Source organism: Apteryx mantelli, chromosome 2 (assembly GCF_036417845.1).
Source record: "Apteryx mantelli isolate bAptMan1 chromosome 2, bAptMan1.hap1, whole genome shotgun sequence".
Lineage (NCBI taxonomy): Eukaryota > Metazoa > Chordata > Aves > Apterygiformes > Apterygidae > Apteryx > Apteryx mantelli.
This window is the reverse complement of record NC_089979.1, coordinates 80,929,460-80,957,030: the sequence shown is the minus strand read 5'-3', so window position 1 is coordinate 80,957,030 and position 27,571 is coordinate 80,929,460. Positions and strand designations below refer to the sequence as shown.

Sequence of the window (27,571 nt, the reverse complement as noted above, 5' to 3'; positions counted from 1 at the left end):
AGCAAGGGCCTGACCCTGCAGTCCTAGTTTTGTTTTGAAATCATGAGATTACATCAAAATCTCAGCCTATATTTCAAGGGAAGTTTCTAGCCTTCGTGTGGAGAAAAGCTTAACAACGTGAACTTGTAGTGTCTGAACTAGCAATGTACAGCTGAGTGTGCGGAAAGCTGCAAACAATCAGAATAACCATAGGCTCCAGGGAAAATGTATGGCGATACAAAGGCTTAGCTCTACAGCCACGATAAATATCAGATAGAGGCTCACAATTAAATCATATTGGATGATTAAAGAAGCAGGAATACTTTCTTGTGTTTTTAATGTTATGATTACCATTTTCCATTGTAATAAGGTAGGTCTTCGCATGCTAGTCCTGTGAAAATTCAGTCCCCTTACTTTAAAATGTTAAAGAGTTTACCAACGAGCCTAATTTTTCATGTAAAATCATCACTGTGGTTGTGGGGGATTGTTCTGTGTTCTTGGTTTGGTTTTTTTTTTCTTTTTTTCCTCCCCTAATATGGTATTCAATTCAGTCTCTTGTGGTCTTTGTCAATGACATAAAACCCAAGGCTCTAAAACTTGATTAGATTGCAGTGCTATGGTGCTGCTCTGTTCCTGTGAGACATTCGAATCATCCTGATGCTTGAGCAAACAGAGGTCTCTCTAGGGCATTTATTGTTTTCCCGATAGGCAGAATGCTGAGGTGAGGAAAGAAAGAGTTTTGAAGAAAAAAAAAACAAATTTTCCTGTGTTTAGCGTCAGAGGGGTCACTTGGATAAAAATTTGTGAAGAGGTAGAGATAAAATGAATTTTTAAAAGGAGGTAACGCACCAACAGCTCACTCCAAACTTAGACGCAGAGCCTGGATTCAGAACGGAGGTAAACAGTATCAGGAGGGACAGGAGGGGGACACAGTTTTACAGCAGTTAAGGAGGAAGGAACACAGGGAAGCCAAAAATACTCCTGGAACGGTATGGTGGCTCAGTTTCAATTAAGGTAAGGGCTATCAGAAGCTTCTTTGTGGCTTGATCTTTGGGCTGGAAGGCAGGTAGCACTGTAGCTATGGTCCCACTGGAATTGTGAACGCTTTCCTTTATGAAGCTGCAACAGTATATTGAATTTTAGCACAGGTAGAAATTCTGAGGTACGTCTGCTCTGGAAAGATTAAAAGCCCCCCTTTTCTGCCATGTACCATGGGGCATTACGTTAAAAAAAAAATAATAATAAAATAAAATAAAATAAAATAAAATATTTGCAGCCTTAACATACTTGAAAGCGACCAAAATCTTTGGGTGTTTGGCTTCAATTTGAATAAGATTTGAGAATTTAAAAATCTTCAGCTCCTCTAAATGCCTGAACACGAGTGTATTGGACTTGTAATATATAGATATGCAGAAACAGATATTCACTTGGGATATTATCAATATATATTTTAAATCCTTATCAGAATATATTTTACTATATTTTTGGATAATACATTTTATGGTTCATTCAGGAATTAACATTAAAAAAGCACAAAAGGAGAGAAGGAGGGCAGAACAGTAACATGAAAAAGTGTTTTACTCATTTTGGATACTCTCCTTTTGTATATTTTACACTCTCTATACTTTAAGAAATCATATGCCTTAATTATATCTATGATAATCCAGAAGCCTTCCTCTGCAGAGCAGAATGTATTTGGATATTGCACTAAGAAAACATTATACTCCAAGTCACGGATAATACTGTGATTTCAAGAATTATAACTCTAGATGAAAGTCTTGTCCCCCAGTTTTAGCCGTTCAAAATTTAGACTATTTTAGTTTCCTACCTTCTTCTGGGCTGAAGACAGGCATCTGGAGAGAATGATTCTTTCCACCTTTAGACAGGCGTTTAAGACAGAGGGGTTTAAACAACATCTGAAGGTGCTTGTCTTTTGCTTGACTGCTGATATAGTTGATCAGTAGCTTAGGCAAGTAATCTAGCTTTTAAGTAGCTAAAGTTGGTGAAATGAAGCTGGACCTTTGTGCTTTAATGAAGCCACTAATTGAAAAGAAATGTAAGACAAAACTGTTGTATCTTTTTACTGGCAATAGTCTTTGATTTCAGTGGCTATTCCAGTAATTATCAAAATGATGAAATTTTGCATATGTACCGCTTAATGATGTAAGTAAAAAACAGCTGGCAAAAGGCTAAAAACAAACAAATAAAAAAATAAAAAAAAAGAAACAGATAAAGCTGTTCTATTTTCATTACACTGCTGTAGGAAGGAGGTGGTAGAAAAGGAGCTGTAATTTCCCATTTTAAAGAATGCTGTGACTAATAAAAGCCAGGTATTTGCAGTACTTTTTAATTAGTGTAAAATTTTACACTAGATTTTTTGTGTTGAAGGAACAACAAAAAAGAAAGTTTTCAAAAAGCATTTACAATAGACTTACAATGGCTACTTTCTGAAAAACAGATCTTCAAGGAAGATCACAGACATTTTATAATTACTGGATTCAGTGAAATTTCTGACAAACAAAAACGCCTTATACTAGACCACACCTACAACAAACCTCTTCTGTTATGAATTCTAAAGTTCATTATAAATGGGGAATTATATTATGCTTAACTTTTATATGGTGCTTATAATGTTTAAGATCTCACTGTGATACAGACAAGATATTCCAAACCTTTACAAACATTAAACTGCAGTACTGAGCTCTTACTAATTACTTAAAATAAATGTTGAGTTCATTTTCTATAAAGAAATGTTGCATTCCTTTTGCAAGGTAGAAAATACTACAATCTCAAAATTTACATAATTTATCTGCACAGCACAAATTAATTTCTTGCATATATACCTTTTTAATAATTAGAAAGAGAAGAACCCTTTACAAATAACATTTACATTTTCATGTCTGTAGCAATTATGAACTTAATTTTACCTGTTCAGACTGATGGGAGTTGGAAATACAATGCATGTGCCTTGTGCTTGTTCTGAGTAAAATAGATTAAACGAGCCATGGAATTGGGGGTGGGGGCAGTGCTTTGTTTTTGTCTTATTTCACCTTGTACCTTTTAAAAAAGAAGAAACTAGATTTCATGTTGCTCTCTGATGTAAAAGCCAGTCATACAGAATGGCACACCTGAGATGGCAGGAATGGGTGAAGGTGCCTACCCATTTTGCTGCTGAGCCTGGCTTATCTGAGTTAGAAATATACTTTTTTTTTTTTTTTTTCAAAGTAGACACGCTCAGAGGAAAAAGGTCCCTGCTTTCATTACAGCCAAGAATTCATCCAGACAGGTATCTTCTCAGGTGCGTAGCTGCTCTCATGGCCTGAGGAATACAGTCATGTTCCTTCCCTTTGCTCATATTAGGTGTCTTACAACTTCAGGTTATCAAGCCTTTTCCCCTCTGCAGCCAGTCGTAAGGCAGTCAAAGGTGATGCAGTTAGGTGTAAACCTAGGCTGAGAGGTTTAATTTCAATTCCATTAGCTTTGCCATCTGTTTCATCTCAGGAATACAAGGTGCTGACAGATGGGAATTCTGCTCTTGAGTTCATGCTGCTAAACACAGAGCCCTTAGCTAATTCACTTACTGCCATTCATGATCAAATTAATGATGAGACCCTTTTACTCCACACACATAGCTAGATAGCAATGTCCTACTTAGGTAGGATCTAAGATACTTCCTTGCACTGCTTCGTCCCAAAGATAAAAAAGAGAGGGGTTTTCTGACCATAAATATTGGAGGACGTCCCACTCCAGAGTTAGATGAGGCTGAATGGTCATTCCCATCTGGTTCAAAGTCCAGGTAAGAGATTTGGCTGGGTCAGCTTGCAATGTACAATCTTCCTGATACAACTAGGGATCTTGAACTAACTGAGGGGTTTTTTTTGTTTTTTTTTTTTAACTTTCTCTTTGGCGTTGCCACAGAGGAATAAGCTGAATGACCTGAAGCAAAGCACTGCTAAACCAGTGTGTGAGTTATGGTTAATGCGACTAAGGGGCTTGTCTCAGCTAAGCAGTAGCTAAACACATGATGTTGACAGATCTGAGATTCATCTATACAAATAAATATATGCTTTGTGGACATGTACGATGGAATGACCTTAGGCTTTTTCTCTATAGCAAGTAAAGAGAAGTAAATACATCCCAGCAGTAACTTCATGCTAAAGCAGACGTCTAGATACAGATAAATCATGCTATTTCTCTTCATTAACATCAAAATGGCTTTTATCAAAGTAAAATAGTAATGCACAATACATGAAAACTTGTACTATTTTTCAGATTATTGCTAGCATTAAAGACCAGCATGTAATTCCATAGCCACATTGCATGAATTACTTGACCTATACTTACTCCAGCTGAAGAATCTGAGAGAGAGAGTGGAGAGGTTTCCTTGTTTGAGCCAGAGGGGTGTGAAATGTCAGGCATGGGTCATGGGAATGGAGAGTAGCAGGGGAACAGACTGGGAAAGAGCTGTAGTACTCAACTGTGTCTGGGGAATCTGTTTTCCAACAGGTTTTCTTCATAGATGGAGCCACATTAAGGGACATGTGCCCTGTTTTAGTGCAAAGCTGCCTGGCCTAGGACCTCAGTTGCAACTGGCTGGTAGATCTTGTCTGAAACCAACTAGCTGCATCTGGTATATGGTGTCACAGACTAGGAAAAAAATTACAGAGGTATTATGGCCTATAAGTTGACATTGGAGAAGAGTGTGTGATGGCAATCAGTTGTACAAGTTTTGCCTAGTGTGTGAATGGGCAGGTGTGCGCTCTTGGAAAGAGAGATAATAATTAATGGTACATAGTACTGCAGGTGAATTTTTAGACTTGAACAAAGCTGACAGGGAGGCTTGAACCCAATGAGATATGGGATATCCCTAGTTTTTGGCTACTGTTTGGTTCTGTAAAAAAAAACAAATAACAAAAGCACTTCTGGCAATTATATCTTTACACAATGTGAGGCACCAGGAGGCAATACTGTCAGAAAAGAAGATGCAGACTGTTTTGTTAAGCATAAGAACAGACCTCAGATTGAACCTACTCAGATTTTTTTTCAGGAAGAAAAAGAACAGTTGGTAGAAAACAGAAAGTAAGAATATTACCACTCCCATGAGGAAAATACATGTCATTTAAATAGTTTTCTGCAGTTTTTTCTTCCTAACAGGGATCCATGACTAGCATACAAGAGAAGAAGAAACCTACCTCACTCATACCATATTTACTTGAACAGGAGTCTGATATAAACAACCTCCCAAGTGCTGTGTTCACTAACTCATTGCTGCACTAGCTGTAAATTAAGTCACTATTAATTACTGTTGTTGCAGTTCTTAATTTCCTTTCCAAGCTGTTTACTACAGATATTAGAGTTTGGTACAAATATTAGTTGCACTTCTCTCTCTTTTTTTCACTTCAGTATGAAACCAACACATTTTCTTCCAGGTCTGAAAGCAAGAAACAGTTTAAATAATATTTTTATTGCTTCCTTTTCTCAGAATCTATATTTATACTGGAGGAGGGGAGCACAATTTGATACCCTCATATCATAGACCACTTCTGTCAGAAGGTTTTCTTGGAAAGGTATAATGCATTATTATCTGTGAGTCCTTACAAATAAGAGTGTTTTTGAAGGTGGTCTTTTTGGGTCAGTTTTTCTAGATGTGACTTTTGGAGGAATTTTTCAACTGTGTAAGTTTATACAATTTTTCCACTGTAGCAGGTTTGACTTATTGCTTCTATCTGTAGATTTCATTGGAATCAGGTCTATTCCATCTCTTAAAATCTGTAGATCAGACCTTTTATTTATTTATTTATTTATTGATCTTTCTTTCCTTCATAGCGAAAAGTTGGCAATGCATTTTTTTACTTTTCAAACAGCTTCTGCCCCTTCCCTACCATTTCATTTGAGCTCATTCACTTCAGACAGACACAGCAGAATGTTCTACTCTCACATGAATTGCCCATAACCATTTACTCGTTTGCATGAATTGTCTCTGAATATTGTTCCTTTCACTGTGCCAGTGTTTCAGGAAAAGTCCTTAAAATGTTTCTCATTCTTCAAGGATTTCATCTGCTCCTTGGCAATTTTTTCAATGGAATAAGATAACCTGAGCTAGATTTCTAGAAGCAATGGCAAAGCTTTGGATCGTTTTATTTCATGACTGAGTTACCACCTTGTTATCCCAAGGAACTGGAGGCACAGAGTGAAGTACGACACTGACATTCATGCGTCTGGATTTCAGAACAAAACTGGAAGATGGTCATGGCTTACCAGGGAACAGAGGTATTCTTTATAAAAGGCCTTGCACATACGATGTGTCACATGGATGTTTTACAACAGCACTTGGTTGAGCACAAGTCACTCATGTCACATCCCACAGGGAGTACACGCATATTTTATATTAAAGTATTTTTCTGTCCCCTCTTTAACTTAACTATGTTGTCACTCTTTGTGTTAACTTTCATCTATTCAGCTCAATAGTATCAAAATCCATAGCCCCGTGTCTTCTTCCCTGTCCTTCTCGAAAGGACCTTTTTCCTGTCCTCCCATTTTCTTCCTCCCCCATATTTTCCTTCTTCTCATTCAATTTTCAGCTTATACCCACTCAGAGTCAATGAAGGAAAGACATCCTGCAGCATCAGCATTCTGCACTGAGGTCTCTACGAGCAAAGAGATTCACAGAAACAAGTTAATTCAATAAAGACAGCATTATGCACTTGCAAAGGTGATTACAAGCTATGGGTTAACCACTGCTGTTTCATGGTGATGACTGACTTTTGGTAACCCAAAGAGTGATAAGGAACAGCACATTTGGATAGTTTACCATAGATGAGAGTGACATGGGAGCAGTTTTGGAGACAGATATGGGTTCAAGTGTGCTGGGGTTTGTTCTGCTTGACTTTCTTCTTTTGTTTGTTTCTTTAAGTTGGGCAGTCCTAAAAATGTGCTTGTATGAGGAGAAAAGGGTCTGAGAAAGGGAAGAAAGTAGTTGTGCAGGGAAGTCTGAATGCTGTGGGGCTGCAAGGGCACGGTGCAGCATTCCTGTGACATTCCTGCTTCTGCGCCCCCTTTCTGAAGCAGGAGTGAGCAGAGTCTAGGTGGCCCAGAGGTGTGAGGAGTTTCACAGGATTTGTGCTGCAAAAAGCAGTCGAGTACCTCTTTCTCTCACACCACCACCAAATCTCTTCACAGCAGAGAGCACAGAGGAGGCGCTACCTGCTCCTGGCTGCCGGTGGGTGAGAGGTGTGAATTATCAAACTCTTGCACTTAACTGATGGTGGTGTGGACATTGACAGAGACCTCTTTTCCAGAGCTCTCTAGAACTGGTGCAGAGACAGTGTATTCTGTGAGAAGAAAACAAAGGGAAGAGCAGATAGTCAAGGATTTGGAGGAGATTAGAGCCAAGTCAAGAGTAGATAATACGTATCTACTTATTCTGAGGTATTTCTAGTGTGCTGTTCAGAACCCCTGGGGTTTCAGCTCTGTCATTTGCAGAGCACTTTGCCATCTGCACAGCAAATGGTGTGAAAAGGTGTTTAATTCAAAGTGGCAATCATATAGAACAGTGAGTAAAGGATGGACCCAAAAAGAGGAAATAGCTGGTTAAAATCATATATTTTTATACTTTCAAAAAGTTTTAAGACAGTTGATTAATGTTAAATCCACCTTGAAATTTTATTTGGTGCTGAGCTCCATAAATCATTTGCAATCCCTCTCAAAAAAGCTTCATCATCCAATAATACTAGTGTTGAGAGGTTTCCTTTGATTTTATCCCTTTATCACGTCCAAAATAAGAAAGTAGTTGGAATTGTAACTCTCTTCATCCATATGTAACTCTGTATACAGCAGGTTTCTTTTTCAAATTTGCTTTGCCATTTAATATTGAAAGTGAGATTAGAAGTATTAAATTCTGTCCAAAGGATATAATAAATGAATACAGCATGCTTTTGTCTATACAGCCCATTGAATCATTGAGGTGTTATAGGTGTCACTGAGTATATTTCACTGTATTTACTATAGACTCCTAAATGGTATCGTTCAAGACTAAACCAGACATTTAAAAAAAAGTGTCTACTATTTAGGAATTAAGATCTGAAAATATTCTGCAGTCCCTTGTGTAAAATTGAGCTATATAACTTTACGTATTTATAGCCTGATGTTTAGAATGTTTTATCTACTGTAATGAAAATTTTAATGCTGCATTAATATGTCTCTTTTTCTTCGTATTTTCCACATTATTTTTCATTACGCTTGCTCTGCATTATATCTTCAGTTTTTCTGCATCATTCTAGTATTTTAAAGCAATTATTTTTAGGACTAATTGAAGTTATTGTTAGCAAGTGCATTATTTATACACCTACTCTCACTTTTATTTAATATCCTAATTCTTAGGAGCACTAATAAGCTTCCCTATGTTAACTGGAATTCCATTTCAACTGTATGCTACAAATGATCAGAAATTAAACAAAAAAAGTAATTCCTGAAGAAATTCTGACATATTAAAATCACAAAATCACAGAATTACAGAATGGTTGAGGTTGGAAAGGACTTCTGGAGATCATCTAGTCCAACAGCCCTGCTCAAGCAGGGGTCACCTAGACCATGTTGCCTAGGACCGTGTCCAGATGGCTGTTAAATCTCTCCAGGATGGAGACTCCACAGTCTTTCTGGGTAACCTGTTCCAGTGCTCAGTCACCCTCACAGGAAAAAAAAGCTTTTTCTTAGATTCAGATGGAGCTTAACGTGTTTCAGTTTGTGCCTATTGCTTCTTGGACTGTCACTGGGCACCACTGAGAAGAGTCTGGCCCCATCCTCTTTACATCCTCTCTTCAGATATTTAAACAAATTGATAAGATCCAAAATGCCCACTAGCTGTGAACTGGAAAAATTACATTTTCAAAACTTTCTCCAGAATACAATGAGTAAAAAGATTGATTTGGAAGCCTCATAATTACTGTGCCAAAAATAGAATTTATAAGCTTGGAGTTGCTCTAAACAGAAACAAAATGAAATATTCTTTTTTTTTTTTTTAAGTTTTATGCTGGAAAAGCTATGGAAAGTGAAACATTGAAATGCATTTTTAGACACAATAGTTTCTGAAAAAAACCTCACAACCCTGTTCCACTGACAGAAAGCTACACATCTTAAACAACAGGCCTTTATTAAATGCCTAAATATGTATTTAGAAACTTGAATTCACACCCCCAAGCTTTAAAATCTTGAATTCCTGGTCATCAGTGCCCTTGAGCAGCTTCTTGTAAAGTACAAATGCCTGCTATTCTGCTGTTTGTGATTATGCAGGACATACTGCATACCGAATATGAGGCAGCAGACCTTACGTATTTTTTCATCTTTTGTAAAAAGCTGTGATAGGAGAAAATCTTGACGATAAGGAAACAATTTACACATTTAGTGTATTTTTTTCCTTTTTCATACAGAGCTGTAGACTGGCCATGAAAGTAAGATTATCAGGCAAAGTAGAGTATCACAGGACATAATTTTCCTTGGGAACTCTAGCTGATGTGTTCCTGAGGATTTTTCTCACTTCGTATTCATTGTTGACACTTATCCATGATCTCAGCAGGAACCTCATACTTTTGGTTCCTGCAATGCTTGCCAACTTGTGACTCCTCTGATGTACATTTCAAAACATATAGGGAGTGATATTGCTGTTCAAAACAGGATTATATAAACATTTCTGGGTTTTGCCACATGCAGTGACAGAGAAGTGAGGGGTATGTTGTTCCAGGTGATATGGATAACTAATGTCTACAGCACAATGACTTTTTCAGGGAGCGGCCACTACCCTATATGAGGGTAAGCTTGACTAAGTTACCAATCCAATGCTTCCCTTGCATATTTTTTGTAGGAGAAAAAATCTTTACTTTCTACGTAAAGCATTTTTGAATGCATTTTGGTCCCTGACGATAAGTGGCTCTAAATCTGAGATTAAGTCACTAGATGATGTCTACACATTCAAAATGCTTGAGGCAGACTTCAGCACCGTATAGAACAAATTATATTTTGCCTAAGGTATTTATTTGATCTTGCAGGGGCATTTGAATGTATGAGTGTCGGAGTGGGAGACGGACCCGGAGTAACGATGAGTCTCAATGTGAGTATGATCGTTCTCCCTTTATTAGAGCTTACACAGAGTATATATAGGCAGGCGACAGAGCATGTGCTAGCAATAGCTGTATGATTGGTTTACAGTCTCTGTTCACGCGCCTAAAGCGAATACATGATTGGTGCAAAGTTGCTGTTCACGTGGAGGGGCTTGTCGGCCCCCTCCTTGACTTGTTTACCACTACTTGCCTTCCCCTTTTGTAATGGTCTACGAATGTTCAAGGACAGTTCACATAGCCGTGGGATGCTCCCTCCATCGTGAAGACAGGATTGCTCACTTCTAAGAGATCATGCCCCTTTTCACTTAACCATTCTTCCACATATCAGACCATTTGCTGCTTCTTGCTGAGATTGCCTTGTAAATCATACACTTTCTTTTGAGAGGTTTTATAGGCCATTTTGGGGGTAGAAGTGAGGAGTCAATAAATAGTGCAACTACATATCTGATGTATGGAAGGGCAAATTGACTGAAAGTCTTAGGCTGATGTAAAGGGATATAAAATATGTGAATACTCCTGGTAGGTCTTGAAAATCAACTAGGTCATTAAAACTAGCAGTACTGGCAAGCAACAAAATGACAATTAGTTTAGACAATTGGGTGCATTCCTATTTCAGCTGGCAGTGAGCACAAATGAAAAGATGAAATGAACTGTGGAAAAATTCCAGTTCAGATCACAGTCCGAATCCAGCTATCTAGATTCACAAATCCTAATTAGAAGTGTGAATCTAGGTGCCCTGAGTTCTGCTATTCTGATCTGTTCATCCTGGAATCTAACTCTGGGCCTGATTTACTTCAATAGCATGTACTTGTACTTTCAGCTGATAACTAGAGTTGTTTAAAGCAGGTGCTTTCTTTCTGCTTTGCCTACATTTTAGGAGTGACTGCACAATTTAACATATCATAAATGGACATATTTTCTGGAGGAAGTTCAAGGTTTCAGTTCGTCTGCAAATCCATGCATTTTGGGGAAACAGGTGAGAAGGACTCAGAAGTCCTCATTATTCTTGAAAGCATAAGCTACCTTGCCCAGTGGAAGACTGTGCTTCAGCTATGAAGGGGAGCTGCTTTTATACTACAAATTATCAGCCATGCTGTCTGGTTGCTTGGAGGTACTTGTTTCTTCCAAACAAAAATAGCAAGGATTTTTAATGTGTTGCTGGTTCTTTTCATGGCATGCTATAAATCCACTTCATATAGTACTATGAAGTTCTATTTTTGACAAACATTTTGCAGTTTGTACTTTGTAAAATAAGTGTAGTGGGATGCATAACACCTGATTTATCCTATTTGTCTACACATATCAAGCAGAATAGGTCTGTCTCTTGAAGAAGCATACCTGATATTTTTCTGAAACATGTAGCCTTTCTTTTGAAGATAGTTTTGAAGGAATGGGCCTTTGTTGAACAAAATGAAATAACCATTTTGGAATATATTCAGGCATGAAGAATTATGTGGCAGTCTTAAGATGTAACTTCAGAGCAAAGCATGAGAATATCCTCATCAGCAAATAGAACAGTCTTAACCTAGCAGAACAGAATGGCATCTTGACTTTTCATAAATCTGCTGATTTGGCTGGTTTCTACCTTTGAATCTATTTTTTTCCTGGACCATCTCAGATGACTGACTTATACTTGTACTCATAGAATTACCAAGATGATGAATGATCTTCTATGTTGTGGCATGGTAGGACATGTTAACAACAGCAGTGTAAGTGACTGCTTAGAAACCAGGATAAAAGAGGATCAACAGCTTAGCAAGAAGGGCCCCAGTCATAAGAGTTAGCATAGTCATATGCTCTTTCTGTTGAATAGGACTTGTAAGCATATGTGAATATATACACATACACACACACACACAAACACATATATATATATACACATACATATATATATTTTTTTTTGGGGGGGGGGATCATACATGTCTTCCTGATCATGTTATGTTCAGCCTCACTCCTCCAATGCAGAACGCCTGCAGGAGTTCAAGCATACCTTGAGGTTCACTACTGATCATCCAATGTAGCAACAGGTGTATTTAGATATTTATTGAGATCCCTGTCCTGAAGTGCATTTGGTCGTGAGATCCTCTCATTTGTCCTATGCTGTTATCAAAGTAACTTTACAAGCCTAAGGCCTTCTTTGCATGAAAGGAAGCAGCAGGATTTCAATAGCAGTTTAGTGACCAAATACTTCTGAAGATCTGTGAACTCTTTAAAGAGCTTTTGTAACAAGAAGAGCACTAAAAAGTTAAAAGGGATTTATGATTGCCATAATTAAAGATAAAAGAAGGAAATTACTGTCTTTTAGAGCGTGATAGCATTTCTTTAGACTGAAAAAAACCCAGAGTTTTGTGGTTGGTCTTATTTATTTCACTTTGCTTTAGCAGAAATAGTTTGAAAGAAGCTTTACTTATTTAGATGTTTAGGTGGGGCTTTTCGTCCATTCAGTAAGATCAGTTGGTATACTAAATGGTTTATACCATATGTTCATTTTTGTTTGTTTTGGATTTTTGTCTGTTTATTTTTTGACTATTTCAAATGCCAGCTGAGTAGATTTGTGAGTGCTGGGTTTGGGTTTTTTTATTTTGTTTTGTTTATTTGCTTATATTGGCTATTTTGTGCTTGATTGACTTTCAAAAGGAGGATAATAATACCCACTCTGTGCCTTCAGGATCTCAAAAATCATACTGGATTGCAGCGAGGCTTTTGAAAATAAGCAGCCTGCACAAAGGGGCTCAGAGTATAAGCAGGAATAGATGCATGCTCTGAGCTATTTTTACAGATCTCAGTTATGTTTTGGAAATATCTGGGCCTCGTCATGCAAGTAGAACAGTGGATCTGTGCTTTTGCATGATCAGGGTTAAGCTATGCCACAGTTTAACATATATTTTCAAACAGTCCACAAATTATTTGCCTCACCTTTATATTTGGCTACTTTCGTGGTATGCAGCTTGTCATCCAAGCCATATGGTATTGCTGCTGTTTGCTGACTAGATGACAAACTTTGTAAACAAGAGAAACAACATCAAAGCGACTTCTAGATCGTTACATGAAGACTTGCCTCCTGAAATCTCAAATAGCAGACTTCAGCAGCATTCTTGAGAGTTTTGCTTCTGATAAAGAGTCTTAGAACTAATCAGGACAGCTCACAGAAATATTTGCCAAAAAATAGTTTAAAAGATTCAAATTAATATTATACTTTTATCTTAGCAAACAGATTGTTGTTTTTAATAATACAAATATGTTTTAAGACAATTCCATTTTGTCTGCACAAGTGAAAATACAGGAAAAAAATTAAATCTCCAATGAATGTTTTTTGTCAGTTTTATTGTCATGACAAATATCAACACCTTTAATAGTGATCATTTTCCCAATAAGAGCACTAAAGGACAGTTTAGACAGTCTCATACAGAGCTTGCTAATCTGTAAGAGTTTTTTGATACATCTACTGTTTTTTCTTTAAGATGTTCAGTAAACTGAAATTCTTTTCCCCCCCTCTTTAGAATGTGGTATTTCTTTTGTATTGTACAGAGTTGAAAGTCCCCCCCTAAATGTCTGAGACAACCTTTTCAAAGTAACATAAATCTATTTTCACTGTTTAACTTAGCATAGTAACAATGTGTATTACATCTACTCAGAACTATTCTCTTTCAGATGCTACTACCATCCTAGGCTTTTATTTTCTTTCTTTCTTTCTTTTTTTCCTGCAGAAGGTACTTCCCTGGCCTTCATTTTTGATCCCATTTCTATGACCTTCTCTCTGCTGTATGGTGCCCTCCTGTAAGCCCAGGAACCTGAAAATGTAATAACAAGTTCCTATATTGTTACTGTCTTCTTTGTTCCTAGCACATTGTAAAATTCTCTTTCCTTTTTTGACAGTTTTGTATTTATGGCTGACTTATGTTCACTATCAAGCTTAATCCTACCGTTCTCTTCTCTTCTGCAAGATGTTGCCATTTTACACACATCTTTTTTTAGCCTACCTCTAATAATATAATGGTTGTTTAAGTTAAGCCTCATGGGATATTTCTGTAGGTTCCCTTGTTCTCTTAACCAAGACCTGTCTGAATTTCTTGTATTGAGCAGAAATGAGAGTTAAAGGCTAACAGATTTGAATTTTTGCAGTGTTGATATTTATGTCTAGTAAAACAGGCAATGAAGCTGTAGTACATTTACACATAGCACTAAAAGTAGAATTAACCCTTCTATTCAAAAGAGTTGTTAAGTATAACCACAGGGGATAAATAAAGTTTCGCAGCCAAGATATGAAAGTACAGTTGTGCCAAAGGAAGTGAGAGTCCCTTTGCTCTACTGTTGCCCCAAGAAAACACGATGTGTAGGTGTATATTTAGAACCAAGCACGGATGTCATATGGTGGGTCCCTCAGGCTGCCTGACGACCTGCAAACTATTAAAGAAGAAGTAACAGCTGCTTCCAGTAAAACTGCAATGAAGATGGAAGTGGATTAAACCCAAATTTGCTCCCTAGATCTCAAAGGAACAAGTCTGGAAAAAAAGGCAACCTGTGCCTGAGGAAATGGCTTAATACCATCAAGTGAGATAGCTCCAATAATGTATCAAAGAGAAAATACAAGATAGCTGAAAGACACTGTGAAGTTGAAACTGCACAAACTTCACACACTTGTTGGAGTGGGCCATTCTGGGACGTGCTATACCAGTGTTAGCTGCCTGGATGGTGAGCAGACCAACAAAAATGTCAGCATATCCTAGCTAGAAGGTTGTACAAACAGAAAATGTGATGGCACAATACTAATACCAGTCTGCAGCTCAGACTAACCACCTACATTTAATTTTATGTTTAAAAATAAACATATAAAGAAGCAAGAGGGGGTATTCAAAAGAATCTGAATTTTCCTTGATTGGGTTAGGAATGAAATCATGTTTATCTTTACACCATCAGCAAGAAAACAGAGCAGATACTGTCTTTCAGTGCTGTTTGCCGGAGTAACCCAGCTAAGGATTGTGTTAGCCCTGTTCAGCAGTCATGCTATTGTACTTGTTTTGTTTTAGGAAGTTGTAGAAAGTGGAAAGATAGGACTTTTTTTTTTTTTTTTTTAATAAGGATTATAACCCTTATAGGTTTAGGAACTAAAGTTTTGGGGGGAGGATTGTTTTCATTATGTGCTGTTTGGGAAGCATATCTGGGAACATCTGATATGGTTTAGCACTCTGACAGGATGAAGAGAAATCAAGTTTTGTTGGAGATAGATACAAATTAGGAACTGTGCAGTTTTCAGCTACCTAAGACTTAAGCATATGGATCATTTTTTCCATTCTTCTCCACTACCTTGAGATCAGGCTCCTTGCATTGACATTTGCTAGGCAGTGCTGGCTGGCAGCAAGGTGGCAGATAGATGGAAATGAACCAAGGGCAGATACCTGAGCTTGCTCTGCTCTGTAAGTTTTGCTAACTAGTTTCATTGACACGTAGTGTTAAAAAGCCATACCCTGGCTGAAATCATTCTGCCATGGGGAAAACCCTTATGTGGATGCAGCTTTCCTGATAGAAGAGTGTTTGTCAGCTTACACCATATTTGGCAGGGAGGTAGCAAAACTACTGAGGGAGAAATTCCTTCTGTTAGTGTACACGCTGCCTGTGCTCTGAGGCACTGCTGGCATAGTTACGCCAATGTAACTCTAGAGAAAAAGGTAGCAGCTTCTCACTTTAGTCTCTATTTATAGCTCTAGGTTAGAAAGAGATTGAAAAGGCTATCAACACTTGTATGTAAAATGTACTGTTCTGTGTAATTTCTGTCTCCAACGTGGTGAGAAATATTTACTGTGATAATTCAGTTTGGTTGGAGTTCAGGAATGCAACTTCAGGCAAGACTTTCTGCTCTGTGATTTTGTATTCCTAGCTGGTACAACACAGACCTGTGAAAATTCAGAGGATACATATTTTGCATAATATTTGTGTTTGGGACAATTACATATTGAGGACTGTCACTTATTTAAGTAATCTTCTGAGCTTGAGCAACAGGAGCTAAAACGGCCATTAGTTGGAGATGTAGGAGTTGGTCTACACTGTATCTCTCAAAATAGCCAGCTATTTCCTCCATACTGCAATCTTCCTCATGTAGGAAAAAGGGCGAAAGTGTTTTATGTAAAAGGGTTTTACTTGGTATTGTAGTTAGTAATAGAGTTAGCAGGTGCCTAACCCTGATAGCGGGTTGCAAGTTGTGAAAGTATATGTTGAAGAATTTGTAAAAGGAGCCAAACAAATATTGTAAGGTTTGATATGAATAACATTTTTAGAGTTTCAGACAACCATTTTACATGTACTTGTTTTCTGTCCATATTTCCTGAGATCAAGAGCAAAAATATGAAAATAAAGTGTTGGAGAAGTCTAATCTTTTTGTGTTTTTGACCTATTCTAAATCAAGACAAACAATGTTAATCAACAATATTGAACTTAAAAGAACATTAAAAAATCTGTTATGAAAAATGCATAATCAATATACCAGATTAAAGAGGCTCAGATAAACTTCAAAAAAGCAATCAAAGCTTTAGACACTACTTCAGACTACAAGTCTAAAAGTGATTGATAAGGAAAGGCGCTGTGACGTTGAATTTTGTCAGGCCTTACGTGATGGTAGTTTAAGGGAGTCTGAGGTCCAGCACTACATGACCTCTTCCCCCTACTACCCAGGTCCTGACAGCTGGGTTGGAATTTTTTCCTGTTCATGTACATTTTCAATGTTAGAAAGCTATTCCAGTTCTTCTGGAGGCTGATCCTGACATTTTGCAGGGTCTAGAGATTTATTTATTTAATTTACTATGCAAAAGTGAGAATACCCAAAAAGGTGATAGTGATAAGAAGGACCTTGACTGAGAAAGTGGGAGACTCAGACTTGCTTATTTCCATGATTAATCTAACCACCAGATGGTTTATTATTATTATGTATGGGTTTGTCCAGCTCTTTGGCTACTTCTGTAAAATAATCAAATACTCGTCATTGTAAGGATTAGAATCTGGGTTTTTTTTTAAATCCCAGGTGACTTTAGCAGTCAGATGCTCTGGTTCTTTGGAGCTATCCGTAAAGACTGAGGAAGACACAGATTCCAAAGCGAAGTAATTTTGTGCCATTCCCAAAGGACATACATGAATTTAATACATGTCCCTGATGCACCCCAGTGGAGAGTTTCACTATTATGGAATTGGTGTCTTCCGGGGTCTTTTGAAGAAAACCCTCCAGATAGAGCAGATCCGTTCATTTCTGCTGATCTATTTGTCTCCATTCTTGTGTCTCCAAATTTGCACTGTGACTTGCTAGCACTTTTTGTGCTCCAGACCAGAAATGAATTAGGTTTCTTTTTTATTTTCCCAAAAGTCCCACAGGGAACATGCATAGACAATTGATCTTGTCATTTCAGTTTACTTGCTCTTTATAGTAGGAAAGAATAAAATAAAAGCCCTTTTCATGCACACTCCAGCTACTGAATGTCCTCTTGAAAAGCGCAAGTTGTACATTTAGGCCACTCACGATATTACAAGATCAAGGCTAAGTTGATTTTTTGAGTAGTTCTGATTACACTATATTGTGCTAAACTGTTTTGTCTAGCTGTGTAATCAAATGCAGTATAAACTGTCTGTTGCTAGCAGCTTGCAAGTACCAAACAACAACAACAAAAAGTAACTAATAAAATATGCAAGTACAAATTCAGGACCAATACTTGTAAAATACAAAAGCGTTAAAAGTTATTTCATCCCAAATCTTATCAAATACACATTAAAATTCAGTATGTTGCAGATGAAATAGTACAGTACATTTTAAAGCAGCAGCCTGCATCACTGTAAAGAATAGTAGAGAAGGTTTTGCGAAACCTGGCAATTTATGCAATGTGTGTGCAGCCAGATATGTAAAGGATAATTTTCTCACAATGGATCTGATCTTACAGACATCCCACATATAAAAGCACGCTGATACATTGTATTCTGGCATGTCAAGTCTCTTAAATTAAGGAAGAAGACCTTTTTTTAAATGTAAAAGAACGAATATTTTTGTATCCATATTTCAGCTCCAAAACATATACTTACAGATTTTATGTGCTGTAAGAACAACAGAGAGATTGTCTGATCTTCTGACATTGTTCAATTAGAAATAACCTGTGCAATTAGAACATATGCTTTAGAGAAACTTACAACCTCAATTTTAAAGTTCAGGTGGTTTTTACTATTTATTTATTAATCGTTATTTATCACTGTATTACTGTAGTACTCAAATGAGCTTCAGAGACTAAGATCCTGGATTCTCTAGAACTTTTCCCTGCATATCTTCCCCCCCAAAAAATCATCCAAGTCATCCAAGATGACTCTTTTTAGCAACAAGTAGGCCGCAGTCTTTAATATCAAAATCTTCCTCTTTCAGATGGATCCTATCCGTACATGGAACATTTCTATACTCAGATGAAACCTTAGCTCCTTTGAAATTTATGTGCATGCTGGCATTGACTCAATGACCCTTTATTCCTGTAAAAGGCCAAAGAAGTATATAAAAGGACATAGTCTTTCTCTTGCATCACTGATGTAGTTCCACTGCCTTCAAGATCATTAATAAACTGAACTTTGCACAGATAGAGTGCTTTGTTAAGGAGAGCTAATCTATTTTTAAGGAGAGCCCACCTGGCTAAAGATGTGCCCATCCTCTCTGGTGAAATAGACCTCAGACAATTCAAAAGGTATCACACATTTTTATTATGGATGTAAATAATTGAAGAAAGTGGTCTACTGTGGTAAGCTTGAAAATCCTACACGCTCCTCTAAGACAGTTAACTCTGTATGTCATTACCAAAGACCTTCAATGTTACTATTGCCCTAAAGTCCCAAGAGGATTGCAATTCATTAGATATTTAAGTGAAGGCTTAATCTCTAAGTACATGCTTGTTGGGGCCCTTGCGGTACTTCAGAACAACAATCTATATGAAATATAGATTGTGGAACTACACTGTTTAGGATTAGTTGCTTAGCACAACTTGCTTAGCATGAGTAGCTAAATTTGCTGAAGCCTTAGGCCTCAGACTGTAGCTGCTGCTATGTGCTTTGAAGTAGTTTACCAAGGACACTGGTGCAGCTGGGAATGATACATCCTGAGAAAGTACAGATAAACTAGCAGAAGCCAGTGGGAACCAAGGTTAAGGGCTAGACAGCTTTGCTAAACAAGTAGCAAGGTACGAGGCATGACCGCTGCGTGCGTGATCGGTGCAATGATTGGCGACCTGTGACATAATCTGTATGAACCACAAATCAAGGGCCAGAGCGCCGAATACTTGTACTTATAAAATAGGCAAATTGCTGAATAAAGATGGAATTGAACCTGCATTCTGTGAATGCGTATGATTCATTCCCGTCACTCCCGCGGACCGCGACACATGCTGAAGTGTATCCCTATCAATCAAAAAGCCAAAAGTGTTTTCATGTCCTACTGACTTTATGGCCTATACCATTCAGTTTTGAATGGTAAAATAAACACAAAAGTCAGTTTTAGGAACTCTTAATTTCCAGTGTAATTTCAAATTTCTGCTTCTTAAACGATCTTCAACCTTACAAAGAAAGACAGAGCAAGTTTATATGTAATAGCTCCTGTTGGAGCTTAAATATTGCATAATATTTGGTAATTAATTTTCACCATTTTTTCAAATGATACTAAACAACGTAATCTTCTGTGATAGCTCTGTGAAAATGAATCTCATGTCTATCTCAACAACCTGTAGCTTCCCTCACCACTCTGCACCTACACTTGCCACTCAGGTTGCTCATCCCTACAGGGTATGCATGTGCTTAGATTCAGACTGCCTGACTGAATATTACTTAAGCTGACCTGGGAAACAGGTGCTCCCATCATTCTCTGCACCTGTGTCACTAAAGTCACCCATTCCTTCTTGCTTTTCCTTGAGGATCAGCTGTATGGATAGACTTTCAGCATGTTGTAGAAGGAGTATGCCAGCCTCCCTTTTGCCTCCTGCAACCCTTTTTTGGGTGCTCCACAAGTTTGTTCACTCTGCTTTACAGAAGTATATGCTTTCCTCAGGAGAACATAAAGGTCAGTAGTGTGAGGGAAGGATGTTCAGTCCTATTGTTCAATGGTAGTGCAAGTTGCTTAATGTGTGAGAGATGAGAAAGAGATGTTTACATTTTAGCTTCTCTGTAGTAGAGTAATTCTATGAGTTTTCATGGCATTATTGCTATTTTTACAAGTCCAGCTGAACTAGAAGAAGAAAATTGAGATGACTGAAAAAGACACCATTTCTTTCTTTCTTTCTTTTTTTCACTTGCACATGTACAGAATGACAGTCTTTTTTTTTCTTAGGAGTCAATTGAATGAGAGAGAAAAAGACCCTAATGTAATGTAGTAAGGATGTGTGTTTAGTTTGTTTTTAGGATAGCACAACAAAGTTGATAATCGGCAGACTTATTGCTTACTCAGGACTGTTTTATTTACATTCTCCAAAGCAGAACTCAACTAGGCTTGATTGGGCAAGATATGCTGCTGATTACATTTTTTCCTGATGACTTAGTAAATACTGTTCTTGTTTTTAAGTTAACAACCTGTACCTTGGTGATGTATTCTTCTCTTGATACAGGTATTTTATGAAGCCAGGCTTTTTAAAATCAAAGCACGAACATCCTTAAGTTTAATACCTTAGGAATCAAAATAGGCTAAAGAAAAAATAACAAACATTTACTGTTTTTTGATGAGATCAGTAAATATTATTAATTGGAGTCCTAGCTAAAAGCTGAATCATGTATATAAAACTATTGTGTTTTCTTTGTCCCTTAGCTTTGAACCTTTGCCTTGCATTGATGTCATGCATAAGGAGACCTATCTTAAAATCTGTTTGTACTCCAAGCTTCAGTGGATGTTGTTTTCTTAAAATAAGTAAGCTGGAAGTGAATTGCTGATTTTGCCACTGACTTTACTGAGGACTAAGATTTCACTGTCAATCTTTGTCGGTACTTAGAAGACACTTGCTAGTGTCAAGGAGAAGAACAAGTCAAATAGTAAGTATCCCTATGTGGAGAGCTAACTGATGTTTAGCAGAAACCGCTCATATAATCCTGTCTTTCCTCTGGCAGACAGGCACTGGCTTGATAGAAAGGGGCCTGAGCTCTGTTGTTGGTTCAGCCACTGGCTTGCTGCTTGGACAAGGGGCTGTACTTCTGTTTTTCTGCTGTCATATCCATTTGGGTGGTGACTTTCACTTACTCTGTGTTTGAACAATGTCTGGCAGCCAGTTCTGACTGATTTCTAGTTGCTAATATAACAATAAACACAAAGGAAAAACAAACTGATTACACAACACAGCATTTCAAATATCTAGCCTATTATTAGTTTCTGCATATTAACTCAGGGTGCAGTTTCATTTAAGTAGGCCTACCTGTCAGCGCACCCTTTGCTCTGGCACCATTGCTTATCTTGACTCTCTGATGTGTCAGTTCACTTGTGAGGTCAACAGAAAATTAACCCTAGAAAGAAAGAGAATAGTTTCCTGCAAGCTCAGTAAGTTGAACTGATTCATTAGGGGGCTGAATGAATGCCAGTGCTGGTACAGAGAAACAGGGAAGTATGTATTATAGACCAGCTTAAACCAGATTATGCTTTTCTAGAACTAGTTCTGATTCATCCAGGAAAAGTCTAGAAGGCTTAATGAAAAATAAATTCCACACACGTTAACCTATCTTTTGTAAATTTTTATTTATGAATATTTGATGCGTAATATTTTCCAGAACAAAATTGTTGTGGAATGTGAGTTTCAGATTAAAAAAAACCCTAACAAATGTTCAATCATCTTATTTTTTATTAATGTCAATGATTTATAAAAATGAAATTTTTGCATTGTTTTCACTCACGTCTAACTTCTGATCAAAAATAGAGTTGGCTGAACCTTTTTTTCTTTTATCTTGTTTTAAAAAAAAGCAGGAAAGAAGCATTTCCTCAGTTTATTTTAAATAAATTGAGTTTTTAACTCCTCTGAATATGTATTAGGATGGAAATGGCTATAAATTAATCCAAAAGCCACCAGAATTCACTCAATGGGGCTTGTCTGATAGGTGACAAGGATATTAAAATTTTGGAAACTGGTTGTGCATCTATAAGTTAGAAAAATTACAAAGATTTTGTTGAACACCTCATAGTAATAAAACACCTCTAAATGTTTCCCTGCATGAATATTCCTTGTGTGTTTATATCCATCCTATACTTAGTCCATGTGAATTATCACTTAATTTTAGTGGTATTTAGTTCTATAAGTACAACACCAGCAAAAAGACTAAGAAAAATGTGAATTCACTGCTCAGTGAGACAAGATAACTAGTGACAAAGGACATGGAAATGGCCATGCACTCAGTGACTTCTTGCCTCAACTTTTTACTGGTAAGGTCTGTCCTCAAATCACCCATGTCCCTGAGCCTACTAGAAGAGTCTCTGGGAGTGAAGCAGCACCCACAGTACAGGAAGACACAGGGAGCGCTTGAGCCATCTGGACATACAGAAGTCAATGAGACTAGACGGGCTGCATCCAAGGGTGCTGAAGGAGCTAGCCGATGTCATTGCAAGGTCGATGTCATTGCAAGGCCTCTATCATCTTTGGAAGGTCACAGCAATCAGGAGAGTTGCTGATGACTGGAAAAAGGCAAACATTACAGCCATCTTCAAGAAGGGCAAGAGGGAGGACCCAGGGGACTACAGGCTGGTCAGCCTCACCTTGGTGCTTCAGAATATCATGGAACAAATCCTCCTGGAAGACATTTACAAACACATGAAGGACAAGACAGTGACTGGGAACAGCCAGCGGGGGTTTACCAAGGGCAAATCATGCCTTGGTAAATCATGATGAGAGGATCAGTTCTGTAGGCAAGGGGAGAGCAGTGGCTTTTTACCTTGACTTTAGCAAGGCTCTTGACTCCATCTGCCATCGTATCCTTATAGACAAATTGGTGAGATATGGACTGGATAAGTGGACTACAAGATGAGTAGAAAATTGGCCAGTCCTCTGGCAGCTGGTTACTAGTGGATTGATACTAGTACCAATACTATTGCTTGTTTTTACTAATGAAGTGAAATACGAAATGTTCAGCAAGTTCACAATAAATATCAAATTGTGGGCAGTGGTCAGTGTGCTGGAAGATGGTGCTGCTACTCAGAGAGATCTAGAAGGCTGGAAAAATGGGCTGACAGGAACCTCATGAAGTTGAGTAAAGGCAAATGCCAATTCCTACACCTGGGACAGAATAAACCCTTGAAAAGGCAGGCTGGGGGCTGACTGACTAGAAAGCAGCTTGTAGAGAAGGACCTGAGGGTCTGGGTGGACAGCAAGTTGAACAGGGTGCAGCAATGTGCCCTTCCAGCAATGAAGGCCAACAGCATCCTGGGCTCCATTAGCAAGAGCATAGCCAGCAGGTCAAGGGAGGTGATCATTCCCCTCCACCCAACATTTGTGCAACTGGATCTGGAGTACTATGACCAGTTTTGGGCTTACCTGTGCAAGAAAGACACTGACATACTGGAAGGAGTCCAGTGGAGGGTCATCAGGATGATCAGGTGCTGGAGCAAATGATATACAAGGGGAGGCTGAGAGAGCTGGGCTTGTCCTACCTGAAGAGGGGAAGGCTAAAGGAGATCTTATTGCTATCTAAAACTATGTAATGGGCAGATGTAGAGAATACCAAGCCAGAGTTTTCTCAGAGCTGCACAGTGGAAGGATAAGAGGCAATGGACACAAGTTGGAACATGGATCCCAGAAGCTGTGGGCTCTCCATCTTAGGATATAACCAAAACTCCGCTGGACATGGTCCTAAACAATGTGTTCTAACCAGGCTTGCTTTGAGCAGGGGATTGGACTGAATGACCTCAGAAGGTCTCTTCCAACCTAAATTTTTCTATGATTCTAAAACAAAATATGCTATGAGTAATATCTAGTTATTAAGATCAGTGATATGCTGTACTCTTTTTATATATAATGGAATCAGTTTTCTGGTTCCTAGGTGTTAAGATGTGCCCTTTCTCGATGGTCAATGGTGCCGGGAATTGGTTTTCAAATTAACAAGAGTACCACAATTCAGATAGTTAAAATCAGTGCAGAAGTACAATGTTATTGGCATTATTGATCGCATCTTCACAGTGTGAGTATTTCTGTAGCACTAACCAGATTCTTCAAATCCTGTCCCACATGGCTGCATTTAAAAACTGGTATGGGTTCTGTAAAGACTGTTTCACTTTAGGTTGTTTGAAATCCTGCTAAACAATTAGAATGGATACTAGAGGATGTTACATAATCTTTTCCTCTTTGAACTCAGGTGAGAAAGGAGTTTTTCTTTGTCCTTCCATAAATAAGGAATACTTGCATGTTTTTCTTGTCCAGCGAAGGTCTATCAAATATGCATCTATCATTAACTTATAGTATGCATTGTTGCAATCTTGAAGAGATCTGTTATTTTGAAATACTGACAGTGAATTTAAGAATCAAATTTTTTGCATTACATACTGGAGAAATACAAGACATCGCCTTTCTGTATAGCTCTGAGGGGTATAACAAACCTCTTGGTAATCTAGTGGCTCTTCGTGACACACTCCATAAAATATGATTTTGCGTAAAATAATACATTATATGTCAAAAGCCTAAATTTTTTTTTTTTTTTTTTTTAGATTACAATGTACTAGTGAAAGTTCTGCACAGTTCCCATGATAGCAGTGCATAGTACAAAGATTTAGTACTATAAGGAACCTACTCTTCACTGAAGAAAACTGTGTGGTATACAGCACACATAAAAATTAAAAATTTCATTTTGTTATGAAAAAGTGAATCTACAGAGAATTATTAAAAAAGGGAGTCACATTATAATGACATAAAAACTTCCATGCTGACTTTTCTGAGACAAGACGTATGTTACAATTGTGCTACATTACTAAAAGATTAGCTAAATATGCCAATTATCTCTTCAGTGTAAAATTTTCCTTGCATTCAGTATCACAGGGAAGTTGGGAACTATTTTAACAATTTGTTCCATTTTAATCATCTTTATACAAGACAAAAATTTACACAAAGAAACCCCTGAGTTTGATTAAAAATAGCATCTTTCTCTTTCTGATTTGTAACACAATATTTTTGCTTCAGATGTTATCAGAATAATTAATAAAAGTTCTGGCCAAATTCTGCCATGAGCATTGCTTTCACTGGAATTGCTTGTAAGGGACTTGATCCAATATCTAATGAAAGAGAAAGCGAATTTTCCCACTGATTTTAATGGTAGCTAGAATAATTCTATATTTCTATGGTTGCGCACATATGTGCAAAGTATTCAGTGAAAATAGTGTGTTTTTTTTTCCATCAAAAGAGTACATTCCAAATGGAAATGGTCAGTTGTATATTTTTTTCTTGACATGTTTACTTATATGCAGTTGACAATGATTAAGATGCCAGGAACAGTTCATATATCTAGCCTGATCTAATCTAGTTGGTATAAACTATTGATTTTGGTGAGGGAGGACAATAGCAATCCTGGTTTGATGAGAACTGTCTTGATTTGAGGGCACGTTCCTGGATCAAATCCCAGGGTAAGAATGTCAAATGCTTCTACAGAAACTTAAAAACTGCTACAATCAGAGCTCCTTGGAAGATATTAGGTAAGAAGAAGAAGAAAAGCAACAAGATTATATTAAACATAATAATGTATTTTTGTGTGCTTTTTTGATAAATGTATTCTGTCTTGTTACATTAGCAGAGGTTATCCCAGTTGTAGCTTCCTCTATCTGCTATATAAATATACATCTGACACTTAAAAATGTGACAGTTTAAATTTCCATTATTCATAGTGGAGCTCTTCATTGTCATTTTAAAGCTAGGGAATAACATTAGAATTGTTAAAATCTTTAAAAATGTAATAACTTTATTTTCAATATAACTGAAAGCCAAGGCTTTCAATGCATAGGGGACAGCCATTTCCTATTAATTTCTGTTTATCCATATTACGTGAATGGAATTTACAGAATGGTACATAGGGTATTCAAATACCTTGTTTCAATTAATTTCTAATGATAATTGAGTATCAAAATCCTTTGTATGGTTTTAATAACCCAACGGAAATATATTAACAATTCCTATAATATTTAGGCATGAACTCAACTTTAAGCATTTGGATTGACTTTAAGGCAACTAGTTACGCTCTTAAAGTTAAACATATATCCACCTTTTTCATCATGTAGAGTTTAACTGAGAATGTCTGAATCAAGTAGGAATCTTTCAAAAGATTCAGTGAAAGTCAGTGGTCAAGTGGAAAAAGAGCAGTGTAGGATCTTGATGTTTCATACTTTCTATCCACTGGCCTGATCCACAGTCCATTCAGAGGAAACAGGGCAACGGTGAAAGACAGACAGCCCACTACCAGCTCAACAAACGACATGAAACGGCATCACTTGTGTTCATAAATTATGTACAACATTAACAGGAGAGCAAAAAAATTAAGATAAAGAAATTGTCTTAATTGAAGGTCAGAAAAAAGACAGAGAACTGTTGCAATAAAAAGATGCTGTTCCAAGTGGTAGTTGCTATAGCAAGAGGGATTTAATAATGATGTGACTGCAGGCAGGACCAGAGACAACAGAACAGAGGGAGCGGGGAAAGGATGAGACAATATATCTCTGAACTATTCTGTATATTTTTCCTGACTTTAGAAGAAGAATATTTTTTAGATTTACATGTTTAATCTTTACATGCTTTGGAAAATGTTCTTGTCTTTAACCGAAGACTTAGAAGAAAAGAGCTTTCAATTCCCATGCAGAACTGAAACTGGTGAAATTATCTTCCCAAAGTTAATAAAAAGTGTTTCTTTCTCTTTCAGAAACAATGCTGAAGCAGATTTACTTTTAGGATTTCATATTTTAGAGCTTTTGTTCTCTTTTCTTTCCTTATTTAAACTGATGCTGTAAACTGCTATGTATGAAATGCACTGAAATAAAAATTGAATTGTGCATTAAAGAAACTGAAGTTTTAAAGAACAATATGCCGTGGTGTCAAGTTAGTGATATACTTAGACGTTTTAAATAGTATTCCACATGTTACATTGGGACTTGTATATAAAACTGATTCCCTGGCTTAGCTAACTGTTTCCAAAAAGTTCCTCAGGTAGAGTTTTGTTATCCACATAAATTCCTGTTCCTCATGAGTTTTACAGTTCAAACACACATGTGAGCACACATAAGCACACACACATATGCTTTTCTGTAATGCGAGGAGTTTCTCCATCTCTGGGAAACAGCTGGAAATCTGTAGGACTAAGGTGAGATTATAGCTCCATTTTAGTGTTTATACTCGCAGAGAAAAGCTATCGCCCATGTGGCAGGGGAGATAAGATGGCTGACAGCACTAAGCTGCCTTCACTAAGCAATGCCGATCGCTGCCTTTTTGGCAGCCCGGAGCGGTATGCATGATTAAAGAGAGAACTTAAGCTAAACCAGACACTTCAAAAAC

At 37.5% G+C, this 27,571-nt stretch overlaps 2 long non-coding RNA genes across 4 annotated transcripts in view; both read left to right on the top strand.

The window, feature by feature from the left end:
• The window catches only part of LOC106482915 (uncharacterized), a 115,767-nt gene that overhangs the window by 59,502 nt on the left and 28,694 nt on the right, over positions 1–27,571 (top strand). The gene's annotated exons all lie outside the window — the stretch shown is intronic.
• On the top strand, positions 931–27,045 carry LOC106482911 (uncharacterized). Of its 3 annotated transcripts, XR_001292268.2 has the most exons (7): positions 931–993; positions 6,029–6,249; positions 6,561–6,691; positions 10,020–10,081; positions 10,969–11,067; positions 20,887–21,107; positions 26,943–27,045. It is a non-coding gene; the product is annotated as an uncharacterized lncRNA (long non-coding RNA). The 3 variants fall into 3 exon arrangements; XR_010883586.1 differs by lacking the exon at positions 6,561–6,691; XR_001292269.2 differs by lacking the exons at positions 20,887–21,107; positions 26,943–27,045 and adding an exon at positions 13,799–13,878.